Genomic DNA, 24325 nt, shown 5'->3' on the forward strand with positions numbered 1-24325 from the left:
TATTTGTGACAGGTACAAGCTCGAGTATAATTTCCGATTTCAAAAAGGGTATGGCGACCAAGTTTGAGATGTCAGATCTTGGGAAGTTGACCTACTATCTCGGAATCGAAGTATTCCAACGAGAGGATGGGATAGTAATTACATAAGAAGGATACGCCAAAAGAATTCTGAAGGAGACAGGTATGCAAAACTGTAATCCGTCTCAAGTCCCGATGGATCATGGTGTGAAATACTCAAAAGTCGAGAATGAAGTCGAACTCGATGCAGCCGAGTATCGAAAGGTAGTGGGTTGCTTACGGTATTTATTACACACTCGTCCGGATATGGCGTACTCCGTGGGTATTGTTAGTCGATATATGCAAAGCCCACGAGAATCTCATGTTATGGCAATACGACACCTATTGAGATATTTGAAGAAAACGACGAGTTACGGGATCAAGTACGGGAAGAACGGGTCCAAAAGACTTGTAGGTTATAGTGATAGTAGTCATAACATAGATGAGGATGATGGTAGAAGTACCACTGGTCACGTGTTTTATTACGGGCAATCTCCAATTACATGGTGCTCACAAAAGCAAGCAACAGTTGCACTCTCGTCGTGTGAAGCCGAGTACATGACGGCTTTAGCAGCCGCATGTCAAGCTGTATGGCTCCGAGAGTTGTTGAGCGAGTTGACTGGAGAAGCATTGCAGAAAGTTATGTTGAAAGTTGATAACACGTCCGCAATAGCCCTTGTGAAAAATTCGGTTTTTCACAACCGAACAAAGCATATAAAGTTTCGCTTTCATTTTATCCGAGATTGCTACAACGACGGCGAGGTCGATGTTGAGCACATTAGCGGGAAAGAGCAATGAGTCGATATCCTCACTAAAGCACTCGCAAGAATTAAGTTCACGGAGATGCACGAGTTACTTGGAGTTGAAGACCTTACTAATCCGAATCAGAAATTAGGGGGGTGAATGTTAGATTAATTTCTATTCTGGGTCACAAGTCGGTGAACCGGGCCTAAGAGGTTTTAACAAGTCGGTTAAAGTCTAAAGGGTATTATGAAATATTCCATATGCTTGGTGGCCAAGTTCACCTTGTTGGCCAAGTTGACCTTGTTGCCCAAGTTCACCTTGGTGGCCAAGTTGAGTGGTGACCACATATTATGCTTGGTGACCAAGTTGGGTTACTAGTATAAATTGATGTACAAAGTTAGTGTTAGATACAACACAACATCAACAACAAACATAACAATCACCACCATCACTACCAAAGTTATTATAATCAGTTTTTAGAGTTATATTTTCTGGTTATAATATAAGTCGGTTATTTATAAGTTGTACGTTAATTATCGTTTATCATTCTTGATTTATTACCCTCGCACACCCCTTTACTGCTACTACAGTCGCTCAAGCTTATTTAGATAATGTCCACAAGCTGCACGGTTCACCCAAATCTGCTGTTACTGATCGAGATCTGTTAGCTTATTTTGGCAACAACTGATGTTAACCACAGATTTACTATTCCTACCATCCTCAGTCTAATGGCCAAACCGAGGTATTAAACAGATGCTTAGAAGACTACTTGAGGTGTATGTGTTTTGAAAACCCAACCGATTGGGCTCATTGGATACCACTGGCTGAATTTTGGTACAACACTACATACCAATATGCCATAAAATGCCCTCCCTTTGAGGTTGTATATGGACTCCTCCTATTCATATGCCTTATCGAGCCGGGGGTCTCATCGGAAGCAGCCTCTCTATCCCTATGGGGTAGAGGTAAGGTTGTCTACATCTTACCCTCCTCAGACCCTACCATAGAATTGCTATTGGTGGGATATACTGAGTACGATGATGATGATGATGATGCATGGTGATAGTAGTGTTGAGGCTACTGATAGGAGTCTAACAGCGAGAGAGAAGGCTGTCTCGGTCATTAAAACCAATCTATTAAAAGTTCAACAACGTATGAAACAATTGGCTGATTTATATAGAACCAAACGTAGTTTTGCAGTAGGAGATTGGGTGTATTTAAAGTTACAGCCCTAAAGGCAAGTTACAGCCACATAAGTGTCTAATCAAAAGTTATCTGCAAGGTACTTTGGTCCTTATCTGATAAATGCTAAAGTGGGGGAAGTCGCTTATACTCTACAGTCACCTGCTGACATTCAAATTCATCCTACTGTTCATATTTCACTATTAATAAAGAACTATCATGGGCCTTTACCAGTTCCTATTTCCAATAGTCAGCAGTCTACTTCACAAGTGCAACGCTATCAAGAAAGCGTCATAGATAAATGAGTTTTTTAAAAAACATAACCGCATGTCTGCATGTGTATTGAATGGTTGGTTAAGTGGAAAGATTCATTGAAGATGCGACATGGAAAAGTGTTGCACTTATCTCGAGTTGGTATCCTACATTTGATCCTTGGGGTCAAGGATCATCTTAAGGGGAAGGTATTGATACAAATTAAGACGTCAAAAGTTGACTAAAAAGTCATAGGAGAAAAGATGTGCAGAGTCTCAAGGTCGTTATATTTAGTATTGTATCGATTCTCTGCTAGTAACATGGTGATTGACCATCTATCTATCTTAGATCTCAATCATCTAAAACCCAATTGCAATCCATCTTTGTTACAAATTGCATCAGAGAGGGCTTATGTATACCTAACTTTACACAATGCTAGAAACTAACGAGAAATATAAAAGTTATTTATAAATACACGTGAAGCGGTGCAATTTTCCGCTTTGAGAATTCTAGTCAAGATTTTGACAAATAGAACCTTAACAGGCTATAATTATACCATATAAACATACAATATATCTATTGGTTTTCAAGTGAACCTGTTTACCGAATTGCATAATAACTGCAAACTCAATACAGAAAAATGGAAATTAGCATATTATAAGTTACATGTTGTGAATGGGTCCGACACTATGAATCAAATAAGCCCAAAAGCAGTGAATGACCAGCCCAATTCAAGGAGGAGTTCAAGAACCAAGAAGCCCAACACCCAAATGAAAGATTTCATTATCAATGTCTAGTCATCTTCTTAACGGAATGAGCATCTTTATTGTTATATAGAGTCAAGGAGAGTGTGTGTGGGGTATGAGAATTTGCTAGATCTTGTGATGTCTTCTTTCCCATCCCTTGCTATGTAATTCTTCTCTGCCATTGCTCTAATAAAAACCCTATATCAATCATCAATTGTTGCATAAAACTGGCATACACTACATTGGGGCTTTCAGTGTACATTAGCTCTCATGGTTGATGGAAGTTGTTTTAAATGGCTTGATGATGGTATCATCGCATTACATGACGCTCACAAGCAATCTCAAGTTACACATGACGAATTAATATCTGATGTCAATTTAATCGCTACCTCACTTGAAAATCAGAAGAAGGTGTTGAATAAGGTACTAGTTCAGCCAGCCTGCTACTCTGCTTAACCCCAAATCAAAAACCACAGCTAACGGTGATTCATCTGGTTCGTCCTCTTACGGTAACGGTGGTTTTTCAATTTTGGGCCGTCACAATTGACAAACTCGCTCAGACTTATTTACCTCATTTTGCTGTTCTCACCCGGTATGATGGGTAGCTCAGGCCATCTGTTACGTTAAAATTTATTCAATTGCAGATCCAGATAGGGTTACCATCCCTTCCTTCTACCTTGATGGTGTTGCCAATTGGTACGATTAGATAACCAGACATCACCGATTAACAGGTTGGTTGCCATTTACCCAAGTTCTCATTCAACGATTTAAGGCTCGGGAATTAAATGAGCCGAAAGGGATTTCGTTAAATTGCAGCAATCTCAACGATGGCCAAGTATCGTCACCACTTCAAGGAAATTTCCACCAGGACGATGCCCCTTCCGCCGCTGTTACTTGTTCACCGTTTTGCCTCTGGATTGAGCGCCAATATCAAGCAATCGGTGTTGATTCACCGCCATACCTTAGTTGATGAATCGATGAAGCTGGAACTACACGAAATCGAATCCAGTTTGAACGAGTGGGTAGATAGTTCATTAATCAGGCCTCTAAGCCCATTTTACCCACTCCTGAATCAAACTCAATTCCAGCGTCTACTATCCCTCCATCGGCAATTACGAATCCTAAACCACTACCGAATTCAATTGAATTTCAACAGTTAACTCTTACTCAACTCGCTCAAAAACGTGCATTAGGGTTATGTTATAAATGCGATGAAAGATATTCTCAAGAACATAAATGCAAGTCTACTCCGCAACTGTTACTTTTCGATGAAGAAGAGCCTATCGGAGATCCATTGATGGAACCTCAACCTGATTCCAGTTCTGATGCGGTCTTAGCAGAAGCTTTACATTTACAGGAGGTCAATGCACATTCCTCAATTTCTAACAAAGCTCTCTCAGGTGGACGCTCGGCGTCTACCCTCCACTTTTCGGGCACCGTAAAGGTAATAAAGTGCAGGTCCTCCTAGATGAGAGAAGTACTAATTGTTTTGTACAGACCCGGGTTGCTTTGTTTCTTAATTTGACTATCAAGGCTATTACACCATTTACAGTTTTAGTAGGCAGGGGCGACGGGGTGGCTAAACAAGTTGAATTGCTCATTCAAAAATAAAAATTAAACAATTGTTGCATTCAATTAACATACACTACAGTATACCCCTACGATAATTAAATGATGAATACAGAAATAAATAAAAATAAAAAAATTTCTACGTACCGCCCTCTGGTGAGCTATTCTTTGGGTAGGCCTGGTGCATCGAGAGCGTAAATCATATATGCACAAATATTGGTCCTCACCACATGAACCAAACAGGTGGCGATGCTTCAAATGCCATGCTACATCTTCAACGGCGCCTTCATGAAACTATTAACCATAAAAATAATCATAAGCTACACAGATTCTTCTGCTTGTAATACAAATTTAAAGGTAGAAATAGAACCACAGAACAAACCAGATACATAGTAAACAGGTTTGGGTTGGGGCTAAACAGGGGTCCGGTCAGAAGACACAACCCATTTCAGTTTTCATGTGACCAACACAACTCGTTTGCAACCCGCAAACTCATTTGGCTTATAGACCTAAAATGTTGAAATAAAAAAATTTAAAATACAATATAAATTTTTAATGGATCCATAAGGATTTTAAATTTTGCTGTTTTATTTACTTGAAGTTGAATGTTCTAGAATTTTTAATTCTGTATGTATTATTTAGCTGTTTTTGTTTTTTTATAGCACATCAACTCATTTGACATGTTTGGATAATCAGGCTACCCGTGTTGTAGTGTCTCGGGTAGGGTCCAGCATCATGACACGAAGAGTTAATTGTGTCATGTGGGGGTTGGGTTCTATGTTGCTTTGTGCGGGTTAACCCTACCGGACACAAATTGCCACCTTTGATAACATAAGAGTGTTAGGTATCGAAGCACACACACACACGAACAGAAATCAAAGGACAAAGAAACACGAGAGATTTACGTGGTTCGGTTACAACGTGCAACCTACGTCCACGGAGGCAACTAGGGTTTATTATTAAGTGATGATAATTTACAGATACAAGAGATCTATTTATAGGTTAGCTAATTAGGGTTTAACCCTTTGCTAATCTTGCTAAACAAGAAACCTAACAAACTGGGCTTTGGCAATTAGAGCTAGCCAGGCCCGTTTCTGCCTTTTTCTCTAATTCTCAGCTAACCCATTATAGGCTGGGCTGAAGACAACATATCTCCAACAATCTCCTACTTGGTGTCTTCGGACCTCGAACTGCACCATCTCTTCTGTACTTCTGTAAAATGAAGAATCCCCTTTATTCTTCAATTTTCCCTAGTTACCCCACTCTCCTCAACTATTCCTGGAGACCAGCTGAAGCTATGCAAAGCTTCAGCTTATCCAGCACCACAGACTTGGTTAACATATCTGCTGGATTCTTAGCACCTGGGATATTCTTCAAACTAATTGTTCCATCTCTAATCAATTCCCTCACAAAGTGATACTTTCTCCCATTGTGCTTTGTCTTGCTATGATAGACAGGATTCTTAGCAAGCTTCACTGCACTCTCGTTGTCATAATACAACGAGTAATCAGGCTGATGTTTACCTAATTCTTCGAGAAAAGTCTTCAACCAAACTAGTTCTTTGCTCGCTTCTGCAACAGCCATATACTCGGCCTCTGTTGTTGATAGAGCCACACTCATCTGAAGTCTTGAAGTCCAGCACACTGCTGTGCCTCCCACTGTAAAAATATACCCTGTAGTGCTTTTGTATGTCTCTCTGCAACCTCCCAAATCTGCATCAGTATAACCTTTGAGCATAGTATCTTTACCCTTAAAACACAACCCCATCTTTTGGGTACCCTTCAAGTATCTGAGTATCCACTTGACAGCTTCCCAATGTTCTTTACCAGGATTTGACATAAATCGACTAACTACCCCAACAGCATAAGCTATATCTGGTCGAGTGCACACCATAGCATACATGAGACTCCCAACCGCTGATGCATAAGGAACCTTAGCCATCTCTGATTTTTCTTCTTCAGACTTTGGTGATTGTTGTTTGCTAAGCTTCAAGTGACTTCCTAATGGAGTATTTCTAGTCTTAGTCTTCTCATCATTCATCTTGAATTTCTCTAACACTTTCCTTATGTACTTCTCCTGAGATAGTGTTAGTGAACCAACTCTTCTGTTTCTAGTAATACTCATCCCGAGTATCTGCTTGGCTGCACCTAAATCCTTCATCTCGAATTCTTTAGACATTTGTTTCTTCAACTTGCTAATCTCATTCATGTCAGACCCTGCTATCAGCATATCATCTACATACAGAAGTAGAATGATGTAGGAATTTTTGAAATTCTTTAGATAGAAACAGTGGTCAGTTTCACAACTCTTGAAACCTATTCTCTTCATGAAGTCATCAAACCTCAAGTACCACTGTCTCGGTGCTTGTTTCAGACCATACAAGCTCTTCTTCAGTTTAAAAACCCAATTTTCTTTACCTTTTACTTGAAAACCCTCTGGTTGTTTCATGTAGATGTCTTCATCAAGATCTCCATGTAAGAAAGCTGTCTTGACATCTAGTTGCTCTAAATGTAAGTTCTCTGCTGCAACGATACCAAGAACCACCCTGATAGTAGTCATCTTCACAACTGGAGAGAAGATTTCACTGTAATCGACCCCCTCTTTCTGTTGAAACCCCTTAACCACTAAACGAGCTTTATACCTCTTGGCTCCATCGTTCTCATCTTTGATCCTGTACACCCACTTATTCTGAAGAGCTTTCTTGTCTTGCGGAAGCTTGACAAGAACCCAAGTCTTGTTCTTGTCTAAAGAACCCATTTCTTCTTTCATTGCTTGCTCCCACTGGAACGATTCTTTTACCTTAATTGCCTCAGAGTAGCAATCAGGCTCACCATTATCAGTTAAAAGAAGATAATTAACTGACGGACTTGTACAACCAGGATTGAACCTGTCCGACGGTTTAGTAGCTCTGGTGGATATCAGGTTGTGGCTGTTGTGGAGGCTGATCTTCTTCAGACTCTGAACTCCCACTATCTGAAGACCCCACTGGTTCTTCAACTCCACCGTCATTATTATCAAACTCGGGATCTGAATCATCTTCAGGACCTGCTATAGATTCAGTAACTGGTTCTTTTCTCTGACTTGTGGTTTCGAACTCAACCTCTTCGGTCTGAACCTCTGAGTTGACTGACTTTCTATCTTTGTACAGCTCTGCTTCATTGAATTCGGCGTGCTTGCTTCTGACTACCTTTCTGCTTTCAAAATCCCAAAGCCTATAGCCCATATTTTCTGACCCGAAACCAATGAGTGTGTACTTCTTCGCTTTAGCATCTAACTTGTCACCTTCTGGATTAATGTCGTAAGCACTGCACCCGAAAATTCTTAGGTGATCATAATTTACAGCTTTACCCTTCCATTCTTCTTGAGGAATCTTGAATCCCAACTGTACTAAGGGCCCACGGTTGATCAGATAAGCTGTAGTGTTAACTGCATCAGCCCAGAACATCTTTGGGAGCCCTGCATTCAATCTCATACTTCTGGCTCTCTCACATAATGTTCTGTTCATCCTCTCTGCAACCCCATTCTGTTGCGGAGTTCCCGGATCTGTATTTATCATCTTGATCCCTCTTTCAGCACAATAATCGATAAATTCTTTGCTGATGTATTCTCCTCCGTTGTCGGACTTTAAGCACTTAACCTTCAAATCAATTTCAAGTTCAACAGCATATTTCCATTTGTTAAAAATACCAAAAACTTCAGATTTATGTTTAAGAAAGTAAACCCATACCTTGCGTGTTGAATCATCGATGAAGGTAACATAGTAGCGAGATCCTCCAATTGAAGCGACCGATGTCGGTCCATATACATCTGAGTGAACTAGCTCTAATTTATGAGCTTTTGGTGCTCTACCTGTCTTTGCAAAAGTTACCTTCTTTTTCTTGCCAAAGGCGCACGGTTCACATAACTCAGAATCGACCCTCTTCAACTCTGGAAGCTTTCCCCTGGGGACAAGCATTTTCAACCCCTTTTTACTCATGTGACCGAGTCGTTGATGCCATAACTTTGATTGACTCAGCCCACTAGTCACTACATTAACCCCTTCATCTGGTACTTCAACCATATATAAAGTACCTCTTTTCTTACCTCTAGCAATCACCATACTGCCTTTCACTACTTTCCATTATCCTCTACCAAAAGTGACATCATATCCCTCATCATCAAGCTTACCGATGGATATCAACATCTTCCTTAAACCTGGAATGACCCGAACATATTTCAAGGTCCAAGTGGTTCCCAATGGAGTCTTTAAGTCTATGTCTCCCATTCCTATTATATCAAGACACTGATTATTAGCCAAACGAACTTTACCAATGTTACCTGTTCGTAGTTTCTTCATCTTCTTCGTGCTAGAAATAGCATGAAAAGATGCTCCTGAATCCATAATCCAGTCTTCAACAGGATTCTCGACACAACATATAAGCGCATCATCTGAATCATCTGATGCTGATGTGGCAGCGTTCACCTCTTTCTTTTCTTTAGGTGGGTTGGTGCATTGACTTCTGAAGTGCCCGTTTTCTTCACAATTCCAGCAAACTATGTCTTTCCTTGGTTTTGCTGATCTCGACTTACTTCTTCGTTTAGATTTTGATCTTCCTCTGTTTCCTCCCCTACTACTGCTTCTTCCTCTACCCTCTGTACCGAGTAAAGAACTTGTCTCTCCAGTGCTTCTTCTTCTCGAATCCTCACTTAGTATCAAGTCACGAACCTTACTGAACATGAGAGCTTCGGATCCAACTGACCCGGTAACTGCAGTGATTGTTCCTGACCAGCTGTCAGGTAATGAGAATAAAAGTAGGCACGCTTGTAGTTCATCATCTAACTTGAAATTAACGGAAGAAAAACGAGACAAGTGAGAATTAAACAGGTTAATATGAGCAGTAACTGAACTTCCCTCTTTCATGCGCGTGTTAACTAACTCCCGTATTAGGAACAATTTATTGGCAGCAGATGGCTTCTCGTACAAGTTTGGCAACGCTTCCATAATCCCACGCGCTGTGGTTTGTTCTAGGATGTTGTACGCAACATTCATAGATAGAGTAAGCCGGATTGTTGACATAGCCTTCTTGTCAAGTGCTGTCCAAGCTGGTGTTATCGGTGTAGGAGGAGTCCCTAGAGCTGAATCCAAATCCTTTTGTACTAGCAAATCCGTGATTTGCATCTTCCACCATCCAAAATTCTGCCCATCAAATACCACAATTCTGATCTTCCCGTCTTCAGCCATTACTTCTGTTTCTGGACTGAACAGAACCAACAACAGCAACAGTTGAGAAGTTGAGAACCTGATCAGCAGCAGCAGCTGGGTTCGGTGGGTCAGGGATGACTGCGGTCAACTACAACAGATCTGGGTTGTCTTCCAGCAAAACCCTAGCAGTTGGCTAGGATCGGTTTTGGGTGGGTTACGGTTGGGTTGGTGTTCTTCGATGATCAAGAGCCGAGCCTGGCTCTGATACCAGTTGTTAGGTATCGAAGCACACACACACATGAACAGAAATCAAAGGACAAAGAAACACGAGAGATTTACGTGGTCCGGTTACAACGTTTAACCTACGTCCACGGGGGCAACTAGGGTTTATTATTTAGTGATGATAATTTACAGATACAAGAGATCTATTTATAGGTTAGCTAATTAGGGTTTAACCCTTTGCTAATCTTGCTAAACAAGAAACCTAACAAACTGGGCTTTGGCAATTAGAGCTGGCCAGGCCCGTTTCTGCCTTTTTCTCTAATTCTCAGCTAACCCATTATAGGCTGGGCTGAAGACAACATATCTCCAACAAAGAGATCACATTATACGCAACTTGGAATCTTGAAAAAATTAGCCAGAAAAAGTAGAACAAAAGAAATAGCCCAACCTCATCCAGGGACCACCAATACCATTTATACAAGTTTAGATAACCAATATCTATATGTTATGTATGTGCACAGTTTCCATCAATATGCTAACGAAATGTACCTCAAATGTTTGTAGAGCATCTAGTGCACCTTTATTCAGTGGGGCCTGATCAATGTCCCACAAGCAGATTTAGAATCATCTGATCCACTTAATAAAGAACCTCGATTTATTGTACTCCACGACAACCTAAAACCTTTGCTGCAGTGGCCCGTTAGCCTCAGATCAGGATTACTTGTGTCACCAATACGAGGTTCAGCTGGATGATTCTTATAATCAAATATATGCACTTCTGAACTTGTTGTTTTAGTAGCAATAATAAAAGGATCCTGAGGCATATGGCGAGCTCTAAGCACGCTTCCATCATGGGGTATTCGCCGTATTAATTCTATCTGCAAAAAAACTCATTCAAATAATTATAAGTTCCAAATTCCAGTTCATTAGATGATGTTTTCAAAATTCAAGAAAGGGACTGAATTAGGGGCAGATATGATGTTAGCAATATGATATATTAAGATGAGGAAGGTTTAGACTATGCATATTCCTTTAAAAGGAAAAAGGCTCAAGAGAGACTTTGATAGGGACAACTAAAGAAATGATGGTTAAAGAGGACATTACTAGTATCTTCTCATAACAAATCAGTTTTGCCTTATTGAGATTCACTCTGATATCTATTGTTAGAAGAATTATTATCCTACTTCCCTATTCCGTTAACCATCATGATACCGTATCTATCGAAAATAACTATCAAATCTTACAACAGAATAATAATTGACAATTGCAGATGATTTTAAGGTACAGGAGGGATACCAAAATATAATTAAATAGATCTAATTATAGTAAGAAATCTCAGACCTCGCAGCAACCACCATGTCCTTCATCATTAGGAAGTTTTACTTCTGCAATAATTAGGTAATTAGGTTCACCATTTGCAGTGTGATTCCCAATGATAACCTTTTGGTATTCATAGCGAGTGTCTAACGATTGTACACGGTAAGGAAGCCAGTCAACTGTCAGAGAAGGCCACTCGACATAATGAGTAATGACCAAATGACAGAAAAGCGAGGCCGACCTCTCCCAATATTCGTATTCGTCATCGATCAACCTCTCATTTGTGTATCTACTTGGATCGTCTCTATCAACCATTGATTCTTCGAAATCACTATCACTATCAGTATCCATAACTCAAGGGGATAAAGGATGTCTCTTTAGGCAATAATTGAAAGGGGAAATAGGGGATTTCAGCGGAGAAACAAGGAAAGAATGTCACAAACCCTAAAAAATTTATACATGAAAGACTGTACTTTGGAAGTGATAATGGGCCTGCGGAAAGAATCACTATGGAATTACTAGATCAGTGACTTTTTGGGCATGCTCCTACATCTAAAAAACTCTTTGGGCTGAGGAAAGTGTCATCATAATAAATAATTAAACGAAATTTCTCCATGTACATATCTACCAACTCACACTTGCTAATCTCAATGTAGATTCTTTCCTTACTCATCAAAGAGGGCTTTCGGCAATATGGTTAGCGCATTCATTGCACACGAAAAGATTCAACTTATTTACTAGATTGAGTAAAATACATTCATAATCAAAGAACGTGTATAATTCATCACTCCGCCCCCCTTGGTTACTATTATACTCTTCAGCATTTAGTCGTTTACCAACTACATTTCTAAATCGTTTCTAGAAAATGACGATACTCATTTGATCACTAATCATTATTGGCCAATTACCTACCCAGTCTCTGACATACTTTCCCACTGCCCTCGAATGCACTAATGCTAATCAACTCATATGATAACCGACTTTCTTTCGTTACTAAGCTGAAAATCTAGTCAACTCTATATTTGTTCCTTGTCAACCATTGACCAATAGCATGTACTCTTTCGGTTGATGAGTATGAATCCTATATCTTATATGAACCGATAGGAAGAAGAAAATGGTACATAGTCAGATCAGATTCATAGAGAAAAATGTAAAGAGGTTACTAAGCTACAAGTAATATCTCAATAGATGTGCGATGGATGATTATGTTAGTACTACTAAAGGAATGTGGCGGTTCTTACATCATACTACTAGTTGTTTATGTAGAAGATATGTTAATAGCCAGATCATTTACGAGTAGGGCTGTAAATGAACCAAACGTTCAGTGAACAATTTGTGTATTGTGAACACAAACATAAAAATCTAGCTTGGTAAGAGCAGGAGAGAAATGTCGAAAAGAAAGAGCTAAACTGCTTCTCTTATCTGGTTAAAATTGTAAAAGATGATATGATTTGAATTGAAGCAGGCAATTTCAATGGATATATTATATTATATGAAATTATTGTAAAGTGAGTAAATTAGGGTTACCGTTGAAGACGAAGAGCAATTGATCCAATGATGTAGACGAAGAATCAACATTTGATCCAACAGCAATAATAATCGATGTCGAACAAACACACTAGGGTTGGTTTTATTTCCAAACAAAGGGGCTTTTTCTTATAACGTTCCATACCTACTTTTTGAATACTCCGTTGAACCTTAGCTTTATGATATCACAAATCCTACCCGCACGCAGGAAGTGCGAAAATGGGCTTCTCAACTTAAATTTCTCGGCATACCCTGAAACAAACCGCAAGATAAGTGTGTCAACCACAAGCTCGGTTCACTGTTACCGTCTTTATTGTTTCACATTTTCATACATTGTTTCTAACACATACCGGTATCAGTATTTTGTTGAATTTTTGTCTTTAATAACGGTACATGTATCGTACTAAGTATTTCCGGTACCGGTACTTGTTTTTGCAGATTTTCAGTGCCGCTATTAAGCTCATCCTTGGTTCAAAAGGACTTCAGTGTATGATGCTAAACAAAAATACTCCAGTTATAAGATTTACTTGTAAAATATTACGTTATTTGCAGTCTCTTCTAACCTCTAACCATTGAACATGCAAATCAAGGGGAAAAAATAAAACAGACTTATTATCCTATTAAACAATTACTCTGTTATGTCTGTAACTCATTTTTTCCTTATATAAATCATTGACACTCTGTTATTGTTCGATTGAAGAATTCATGACTACAAATCAAACAAAAGCACATTACAATTTTCTAAATAAAAGATTGTAGAAATCATTATTTTAGTTGATGGAGCTTTAAGATTTGTTATTTTAATTTATTGATTGACTCATGACTAGATTGCGAAGAAAACTTTAATTATATAATTGACATGGTGGTTTTATTTGATTCACATGATTTGCACAAATTTTATAGTACTGGCATGGTGTTATGTGACAATAGATCGATTGGAGTTCCGGATTATGACACAGATTAGATCAAATTGATGCCTCAAAAGTCACTATTTCTAGCGAAGAGCGAAAATGAGAAAAATTGCAATTTCGAATACACTCTCATAAGAAGGTATTTGTGTGTTGGGTTGGTGTGTCGTTTGTAGTGGACAAGATGGAATAGGTGAACCACATAAAATTTTTATGTTTATGTAATATAATAGTAAGTCATTCTTTAAAGGGGAACAAAAACGAGAAGTATGAGAAGGATTTGTAGGCACACAAAAAAATCCTCAAAAAAATAAAAAAAAATATTGATAAAAAACTCATAACTCAAAATTTAATAAAAAAACGAAAAAAATTAAAACACAAAAATGTTTCCACCGTCTTTCTCGTTCTAAAAAAAACACAATGCTGAGTGAAAAAGTCATTGTGTATTTTTGTTTATCATTGTGTTTTGTGTTTATTTCCGTCATTGGTTGTGTCTTTTTTCCCTGACACTGTCTTTTTTTCTTTATATTATGTTATATTACTCAACATTGTGCTATATTTTGTTAAGTGATGGTTGGTTAATTTGTATATGCTTTAGTTCGTTAATTTATTAGTTTTAATCGTTTATTTTAGGAACTTCAATACTTCATACGTGTATTATTGTATTTCAGGTCACAAACGTTAAAGTACTTAATTTGGACCTGCTGATGCATGTATTGAAGACTCGGGACGCCCAGCACACAAAACGAGAAAGATTAAAGATTGTTGCTGGTGACAAGACCCATCGCGATACGCGATGGGCTTGCTTGAGGACCCATCGCGTATCGCGATGGGTGTTTAATGAAGCATTGACCAAAAGGTCCATCGCGATACGCGATGGACCAGTGAAGACCCCATCGCGTATCGCGATGGGGTGTGCAGACGGGAAGCTAGGGTTTTAAACATATTTTTCATCAAACTCGACCCTAACTTGGTTTTTATCAAAGTAGGCGATTTCCAGAGCTTGAGGAGGGTGATTCCATCATTCCAGTTCGTATCAAGACCACATACATTTTCCACTTCTTCATTATTGACGATTCCATGATGTCGAGGCTTGGCTAATCTCCTAGAATCTTACCCGGGAATGTATAGTTTGTAACTCTTTCACTTTTCCCATGTGACTAACAACACTTATGTATAATTGTTTATGGTTGATATATGATTATTGATGTTTGGTATTTCTGTGTGTTCAATCGGTTTAGGTTTATGTTGATATGAACGATTCGTTACCAGTTGCTATAATAATTGATCATATGACTGTTTGATTAGATTGAATACGATAAATATATGATTACCTTTAACTGAATCACACTGGCAGGTACTGTTTGATAACCAGTGCCATGTGTAATGCGATTGTTGATGTCTAAGGTTTTGTCTGATTGATCAGTTTGTAGTTAACCTTTAATAATTAATATGTTAGGTTGCATGAGATCACTATAGGTTGCTTACTTGAAGTCTCGGGTGTGATTTGCTTTTATTAATTTATTGAAACTTGTTTACTCGTTTGTTTACTTAATTCTAAATTCAAACTATTGCTTGTGTGATCAGCACTAAAACTTGTTACTTCATAACATTGAACTTGTTTACACGAATTGCATTAACCGCATACTCCTGGTGGATACGATACCTTACTTATCCTATATAGATAGTTTAACTAGGTTTTTGCATGACTCGAACGACGATCATCAAAATGGTGCCGTTGCCGGGGAGTTAGTGCCTTAGTGTTTTTCGTGTTATTTGATTTTGTTTAATTTTAATTTTAGTCTTAATTTTTGTTTTCAGTTTTTAGTTTGAATTTTATTTTTTCTATTTTACGCGAGGTGTGTTGTTTGTGCAGGTAACAGGTTTATGCACACCCGCCACTTGTGACAGACAGTCACCGCTAGTTTTCGAGCCCGAAATTGAAAGATTAGCTCGGCAGAACCGAGCTCAGAACAGAACCTCAGACATGGAAGATCAAGATCAGAACCAAAACCAAAACCAGAACCAGAACGAAAACCAAAACCAAGACCCACAACCACTCCCAAAAATAACGCGTTTCACCCAGACAACATACCTCCACCACTAAATTTCAATACCCAAAACAACTAGAATAACTCAGCTCGCGCTTCTAGAACCCGAAACCGAAACCTTGACCAGGCCGTACCATTAGCCCCAAATAACACCCGTAATCGCAGAGTTCGGATTAATCTTGATGATGCTCATCCTAGCATTCCGACAGAAGATGAAGAGGATGGGGGAAGATGATGATGTGAACCATGGTTTTGAGGTTGAGAACAAGGTAGACCGGTGGGTTAGAAGGAATCGGGCAGTTGAGCCTAAGAACGAGGTAGTTGAGCCAGAGAACGAGAAGGATAATAATTGGGATGAGGAGGTGGAAGAACCAGTAATTCGAAGACGGGATGATGCGGTCAACAGGAACAGGGAAATGAATGATATGGGTCAGAACAGAGTTAACCGGGCAGAAAGACCCGAAAGAGTTCGAAACATTCAGGTGAACAGGGGTGGTTTCGTAAATCCAGGGGGGCAAAGAAGAAATTTTGTAGCCCCGGTTCAGGGTGTTAACAGTCGATTCAGACCGGTTATCTCGGATGGAGCATCCCCGTTGGCCCCACAGGAACGAGTGCCGAGACAATGGACTTTTAAGTCCCGACCATCATACATTAACTTCGTACTGCATTTTCACGGGATGGCTTCCGAGGACCCGTATTCTCATTTGTCCGATATTTTGGCTATTTGCGGGTCGATTGGTGATGGTACTTATGATCAAGACGAGGTTCGGTTGTGGTTATTCCAGTTTTCCCTAAAAGACAAAGCAAAACACTGGTTTAACTCGCTACCGATGCACAGTATCAGAAATTGGGCCGAGATGAGTAGGTGTTTCTGAACGAGTATTATTCGCAGTCGAAGACGAGCGAGGCCCGAATGAAAATTCGCCATTTTTCACATCGGGCGAATTATTTCATGAAGTGTTTACCATATTTAAGGAGATGATCAGGAAATGCCCACACACCAGATTGAATTGTGGGAACTGGTGAAATGCATTGTTGATGGGTTGACATACGAGGACCGAAAGCATCTGAAAGCCTCGTGTATGGTCAGCTGCTGAATCAATCTGAAGAGGATGATTGGGATTTTTTGGAGTTTATGTGTGAAGATTCAAAGGCAAAAGCAACAGCTGAAAGACGAAGAGATGGTACTTCCTCCAGGTCAGTTAAGTCAGTCATGAGTGAGTCTGAACGAATTGTTGAGTTAGAACGTGAACTGGCTGGGTACAGAAATGGTAAGAAGAAAGAAGTCGGGAAAGTTGGAGTAAAATTCCCGGTTTGTGAGGATTGTGGTGTAATCGGGCATAAGTCGGAGATTGTCCCGAGTTTTATGATGACGAGCAGGATGAGACTGAAGAGGTTAATTATGCTTACGGGGACTCCAAAGGCCAAGGGTTCAACTCGAACACTTATCACCCGGGCCTAAGGAATCACCCGAACTTTCGTTACGGGAACGCGTCTACACAGTTGAACCCGAACTTTCAGGGAACGAGCCAGAAAAGATCGCAGGGTAATTACCGCCAAGGCGGTTATCAGCAGCAGGGTTCATATAATCAGAATCGAGGGTATAAAAGAGACGGTAACCGGGGTGGAAATTCTTCAGGAAATTAGGACCAGCAGAAAGGGTCCTCGGGAAATTCGGATGAGTCGGTGCACTCAAAGTTGGATGCATTGTTGAAGGTTATGAATGATCATAAGGCTGAAACGAAGCAACAGTTCGAGTTACGAGATAAATCGTCAGAGACAATGTTAAAGCAGATTGGTCAGCTCGCTGCAAATGTGGCAAAGTTACAGAAGAATGCGGGTCAACTCCCGAGTGATACTACAGTTAACCCGAACCATTACCGCTCAAGCTCCAAGAAGGGAAACAACGTGCACACAAATGTTGTAAGTCTTTTACCTCATTTTGAAATTCCTGGTGTTGAGGTTGATTCACCACCACAATTTGTTGAAGGGGAGGTGGAAGATGTTTGTGTGAGAGTGATTGTGTCGGTCAAAATGAATCGGTTTTCCAAAATGAATCGGAACAAAAAACATATGAAATGTCTTTTTGTGAAAATTGCACATGTGAAAAATGTTTAAATGGTAAATTGACCACCATGAGAGATGAGGAAGTGGAGAATAATACCACCTCAAGTAAACTCCAAGACCCGGGAGTGCCGCTTTTATCAATTCAAATTGGGAAATTTAAAACTGATCGGGCACTTCTAGATCTTGGAGCATGTGTTAGTATCATGCCCGGTAGTTTATATGATCAGTATGATGTTGGCCCGTTAGAAAGGGTAAACACCACCGTGGTGTTGGCGGACCAAACTCATACACTCCCCCGGGGCATGGTGACTAATGTAGTGATTCAGGTGGAGGAATTTTTCTACCCAGTTGTCTTTCTTGTACTTGACTATGCTAAACGTGTCAATAATACACAACCATAAGTCATATTGGGTAGGTCAATCTGTCACACCCCAATCTACGGCGGAAATGCCGGGGCGAACTGATTGCTCACAGCTTTTCAAAGGTTACTATCATGCAATATTATATAAATGACAATATCTATTTAATTCGATTTAATAATTCAAGTACAAAATACAACTTATTAAACAAACAACAATTACAAATTTAAATTCTTGATTGTATCATTCCTAACTTAAATTCTTCACTAAGTCTTCACCAATCTGCATTAAATTTCTACGATAACCTGCATATGCGTATAAAATAGAATTTTGTCAACAACACATGTTGAGTGAGAAACACACCAGTTTAGTTGTATATATAGTATATATAACAAAATACGTAGCTGCAACAAGTCATATTAGAATAACAAAATAACCAAATGAGCAAGTATAACTGAGATGTCGAGAAGCACAAAGGCTAACGACTGGCGTATGATCATACTAGACTGAGATTATGTTGGAACTCTCCGAATGCGGAATCATACAAAGGAAATAAGCACATAAACAAGTAAGGTATAAGTTGTTAACACATAAGACAAAGTTGCAGTTTTGTGTATAAGTATTATATGAGAAATATATTTACGCATATGTCCCCAAAACGTGGAAAACAAGTAAAATAAAGGAATGTGGTACTCACCTGATCGGATGAACAAAATATAAATGATGATGCGAGGAAGATAAATCCCTCGGGATATACCGTCAAGGATTCCTAATTAAATAATAATAATATTATGAGTTAATTATAAAATATATAACATGATTTAATGAATTAAGATTTAGATGTGGTTCGAGTTATGTTGCGATTAGAATGGTTATTGATTAGACGATTAATTTCTAACGTTATTACTATTACAAAAATTAATGTTATTGCTTAACGCTTACTTATAAGAATAATTACTTTTATTTATTTATAAAATCACCTTTTACTTTATATATATATATATATATATATATATATATATATATATATATAATTAAATTTATACATAAATAATTAAATAAATAATTTGTATCAACCTTTTTAAAGAAAATTTACTTAATACGTTTATAATATATATATATATATATATATATATATATATATATATAGGATTAGGTTATTTTCAGAAGTGATTTTATAGAGAGAAGTGCGAGAAGTGATCTCAACCATTAGATTATTAATCAATGGTTGAAACATTATTGTATTTATTGTAATTAATACAATTTGAAAGACATTAAAATAAATAAGAAAATTTTAGTCTAGGTAAAATAAAATAATTCATCATTTAATTTATTTCATCTATCCCTAAATAAAAGCTCAAAGCATAAATATCTAAAATTTATGATTTGTAAGTTACAATTTATTTATTTCTTATTTGTTTAGTGTAAGATTTAATTTTGTTTTTATTTCACCAATAAAATATTTATATTTATAACATTTAAGGAAAATATTATCTTCATCATCGATTGCTCTTTTGAAAAATAAATAAATAATTTGAAGATGTGTAAGATGGAAAAAAATGTGTACGAAGAAATTGAAAAATCGATTGCTCTTTTGAAAAATAAATAATTTGAAGATGTGTAAGACAGAAAAAAATGTGTACGAAGAAATTAAAAATGTGTACAAAAAGATGTGTATGAGAAAATTAAAGATGTGTAGGTGAAAAAATTAGATGTGTATGATAAAGTTAAAGATGTGTATGAGATATTTGAAGATGTGTCGGAAGAAATTAAATACGCGTATGAAAAAAATGAAGATGTGTAGGACGGAAAAAAAAGTGTACGGCGAAATTGTAGATGTGTAGGAAAAAAATATGTTGTGTATAAGAAAACTAAAAGATGTGTAGGAAAATAAATTAAGATGTGTATGAAAAAACTAAAGATGTGTAACAAGAAATTGAATATTCGTAGGAAAGATTTGAATATGTGTAGGACGAAAAACATGCATACGAAGAAATTGAAAACGTGTAGGAAAAACAAATTAAGACATGTATGAAAAAATTAAACATATGTAGGAATTTTTTAAGAGGTGTAGGAAAAAATTATAGTTGTGTAGGGTGAACTCAAGAGATAGGGTAAAAAATTATAAAGATTTACAAGTTTATTGATTTTTTAAATATTTTAGTTATTGTGATTAGATTAATTATATTAGTTAAAAATGTAACTTGTATGGTTTAATTATATATTAATTGGAGAGAGAATATAATTATATTATTTTAATATTCTTTTCATTTACTTTTAATGATGTAAGATTAAAAATGAAATGAATGGTCCAGATTAACTTCTCGCATTTCTCGCTGTAACTTGACTTCTCGCATGAACAAGCCCCTATATATATATATATATATTTATAAAGACGCTCAATGACGAGAAAACACCAGTATTGGTGTCATGTTTTAATAAAGTAACGTTAACTTAATATTATTAAAAAAATATACTTATAATATACATACATACACATATATATATAATTAATAACTAGCATGCGAGATTAATCGACGAGAACACGTAAACTCAAAGGTGTTTTGTTAACTATTTAATATTTAATATTAATTATAATATATATAAACCATTTAAAACAATAAAAACAACAAATAGAATAAGAGTTGGGCTGGGGGAGGCTCGAACCCGCGCCCCCAATCAGCTCGAGGCTAAAACACACGCACACACAACCAAACGCGCTACGGTGTTAGTTGGTAAGAGTTTGAAAACAAAAACTTAAATACATAATCTGGTTAAACCCCAATCTGTTATTAACCTTAGAATTCGCAATACTTCAATCCAGGATATGATTGTTTAATTAAAGATGGGGTTAAGGATCCAGGCATAAAAACAAGTTAGACATCATGTTTAATTACCTGCTACAAGTCCGAATTGATGGTGAATAATGCGCAGAACCCGACGGCCATAAAGGGCTTTAAAGCATCATGCAGATTACGAAGATAATGTAATTAGATAAGGGGGAACGATAGGCGATGTTTAGGAGGTGATATCTGCAAGGTTAATTGCATTAAGATGGTCGTTTACGTGTATTTTATATTAATGGGTTTTGACCGCAAAGTAATATAAGCAATACAGATGATAATTGATTCGTTTTCCAAATTAACAAGTGATGGCAGCTCATATAAGGCAATATTAACATATTCTATTATTTGATTTCCAAGTTTGTGACAAAAATTGAGGTGCAAGCTATCAAACGGGTAATCGGGTTCGCAATATGGGCGGGTTAACGGGTTTGGTACTGAGCATATGGGTTAGCAGATATAATAATTTAATATAATTGCACTTCAGTCCCTGAAGAATGAAGGTGGAAACATAATGGGATAACAGTTTTGATTAGGGTTATGTTTGCCAAAATATGAAAGTTATATATATAAAATAAATAAATATTAATAAAACAATATTTTCTCGAATAACGTGATGCTTTGTTGATTAAATTGCCGAATATGAAAACGGGTCGGGTAACGGTTAATAATTAATTATTTGAAAACCCGAGTTGTTTCACATTCCTTGCCACATCACATGCGGTAATTGATTGTGCTAAGGGGGTTTTGAGAATCAAGTGTGGAGATCGTGATAAACGATTACTATTATTTGAAAATGATATTAACCCTCTTGTTGATAAGTGTGTATCCTTGGACAAGGATCACACAATAGAGAAATGTTTTGTGATTGACAGGATAGATAAGAGGGGATTAGAGAAACAACATAGTGAGAAGGTGGAAAAGAAAGATATTCGACCTAGGAAGAAGAAAGTGAGACATCCACCAACCCAAAATGATCGAGAGTGGAGATTGAGGATGTTCGGGCCAGATCCTGGCCTATCGGAAGACCGGCAACAAATGATTGAAGAAAAGGGGTGCTTATAATGAGAAGGTTGCACGGGAGCGGGCCAGACGCCCACCTTGAATGTCATACAAGTTTCGAAAAGGTGGTAACTGTACATTTTGTATGTTTTCAGTTTGCATTTTGTTTTAGTTTTTATTTTACTAATTGTATTTTAAGTGTACCATCATAGCAAAATCTAAGTGTGGAGAAGCTTGTTTGAAGAGTTGGAAGTTCTTAAATTTCGGTAAGAGTTTGGTCAATCACACGTCTTTTCAGGTACGAAAAGTATATTTTGAGTTCGGAAACGTGTTCAGGGTGATGTCGGGATGCCGAAAAATGGTGGGGTTGGAAAATATCCGAACCCATTTTCGCGAAAAAAACTTTCTGTTAACAAGACTCACAGCGATACTCGATGGTCTTAGCACGATACCCATCGCGTATTGCTAAACAATTGGTGTCCCTAACATGGATGACGCTATCGCGATACGCGATGACGTCCGTTCCCACCCATCGCGTATCGCGAAGGGGTCAAGCCCTAATTGAGAAATAATTGGGTAGCGATACGCTATCACTGCTCAATTGACCCATCGCGTATCGCGATGGATCGTGGATACAAATAAGAGTTTCCGACCTGAGAACCCCTTATCAATCTCTTACACATATGTACCAAATTTCTTATTCTCCACTATTAAAAAGTAATTCCCTATAGGTGTTATGTTATTATAAAAACATGGACTATAAAGTGTATGGCATAAGTGCAGGTGAAATTATCTACCTATACTATTAAAAAACAGAGTTCTTGTACAAATGTCATGTTTCTATTGGTTCATCACTATATTTTCATATATACTAAGGGTTCTCAAATTTTCTTTGTAATTAAATAATTCAAAAGTAAATAATATTATTGTATTGACACTCAATTTAATTCATATATTAATGTTAATTAATGTTAATGATTATGATATCTACATATCACTAATTAATTGTAAGTTATTACATGGAATATGTTTTGCTTTAAAATATCAATGTATTAAAATATTGGTTTAACATTTCCAAAAGTTTTTTTTATATCTATTAAAAAATACAATAACTTTTCAACATTCACTTAATATGACTTAAATCTTAGACCAATTTCCTTTACAAATGATATATTAATAAAAACGTTATATTTTGCATAAAGTTTATCATTTCACGTGTTTCTAATTCTAATGTCAATAATTGACAAATTCAAAAAGATCTTATGTAACATCCCGAAATTTCAAGATAATATTAATTATATTACTTAATAATAGAGGGAAAGTTTACTCGGGTTATCAGGAAATAAATAAAAGAGTAGGAGTTGGTATGGGTCGGGCTAGTGTCGGGTAATGGACGTTGGTTATAGATTTGGATTAATTGAGATGGGTTAAATGAGAATGGGATTTCAGGGATATAAATACCCCCAAAACCCCAAAATATCTTTATTCTATCTTTATCCAAGCACACTCCACACACACATACACACACACCAAGCACCCAAATCCGCCGCCCGCCGGGCCGAGAAAGAAGGAAGGATCGAGCGAGGTCCGGGTAAGAGAGAAAGATTAGTGGTGATACCAAGATAAACGAGATCCAAACAAGCTCAAAAGGTATGATTCTTGATCTTGGAAGTTTAAAGATCCGAGCTTTTAGTGTATAAACGACCGAAAATGGTCTGGAAGTGTAGTGGGTGGTATTGAACCTTAACAAGGGTGTTAAAATCGCCCGAAATGTTGATCAGAAACCGAAACAGCGGACATCTGGGCAACTTCGCCTTCATCTGGGCAACTTCGCCTTCAAGCGATGAACTTCGCCTGCAAGCTAAGTTCGCCTGATGATAAGTTCGCCTGAGGTTTAACTTCGCCTAAAGCCAAGTTCGCCTGAGGTTTAACTTCGCCTAAAGCTAAGTTCGCCTGAGGTTTAACTTCGCCTAAAGCCAAGTTCGCCTGAGGTTTAACTTCGCCTAAAGCCAAGTTCGCCTGAGGTTTAACTTCGCCTAAAGCTAAGTTCGCCTAAGGTTTAACTTCGCCTAAAGTTAAGTTCGCTTAGAAAATAAATTAAAAACCTAATGGAAAATGTGTTAAGACAGTTAATGTAAATAAAATTTTTCCAAGCTGACCTGGCAGCTCGACCCCAGCCAGGGGCTCTGCCCCTTGGACCCTGCTAGGGGCTGCCGCCCCTAGACCCCGCTGCCAGGGGCGCTGCCCCCGGACCCCCGTTCGTTGTGGGTCATATAAAGATAGAAATACATTATGAGA

General features: G+C 37.8%; 2 pseudogenes across 1 annotated transcript; one reads left to right on the forward strand and one right to left on the reverse strand.

Moving 5' to 3' along the window:
- Window positions 1-212: 212 nt before the first annotated feature.
- LOC143533228 (secreted RxLR effector protein 161 pseudogene) lies at window positions 213-854 on the forward strand (annotated as a pseudogene).
- Window positions 855-3818: 2964 nt separating this feature from the next.
- Window positions 3819-12295, reverse strand: LOC143533233 (histone-binding protein MSI1-like; annotated as a pseudogene). Its single transcript, XR_013135319.1, has 3 exons — window positions 11295-12295; window positions 10503-10831; window positions 3819-4843 (listed from the first exon to the last, which is right to left on the reverse strand). The product of XR_013135319.1 is annotated as a histone-binding protein MSI1-like (transcript).
- Window positions 12296-24325: the final 12030 nt, after the last annotated feature.

This window comes from Bidens hawaiensis, unplaced genomic scaffold (assembly GCF_021521415.1).
Source record: "Bidens hawaiensis isolate Kalapana, Puna unplaced genomic scaffold, B.hawaiensis_p1.1 tig00009657_1, whole genome shotgun sequence".
NCBI lineage: Eukaryota > Viridiplantae > Streptophyta > Magnoliopsida > Asterales > Asteraceae > Bidens > Bidens hawaiensis.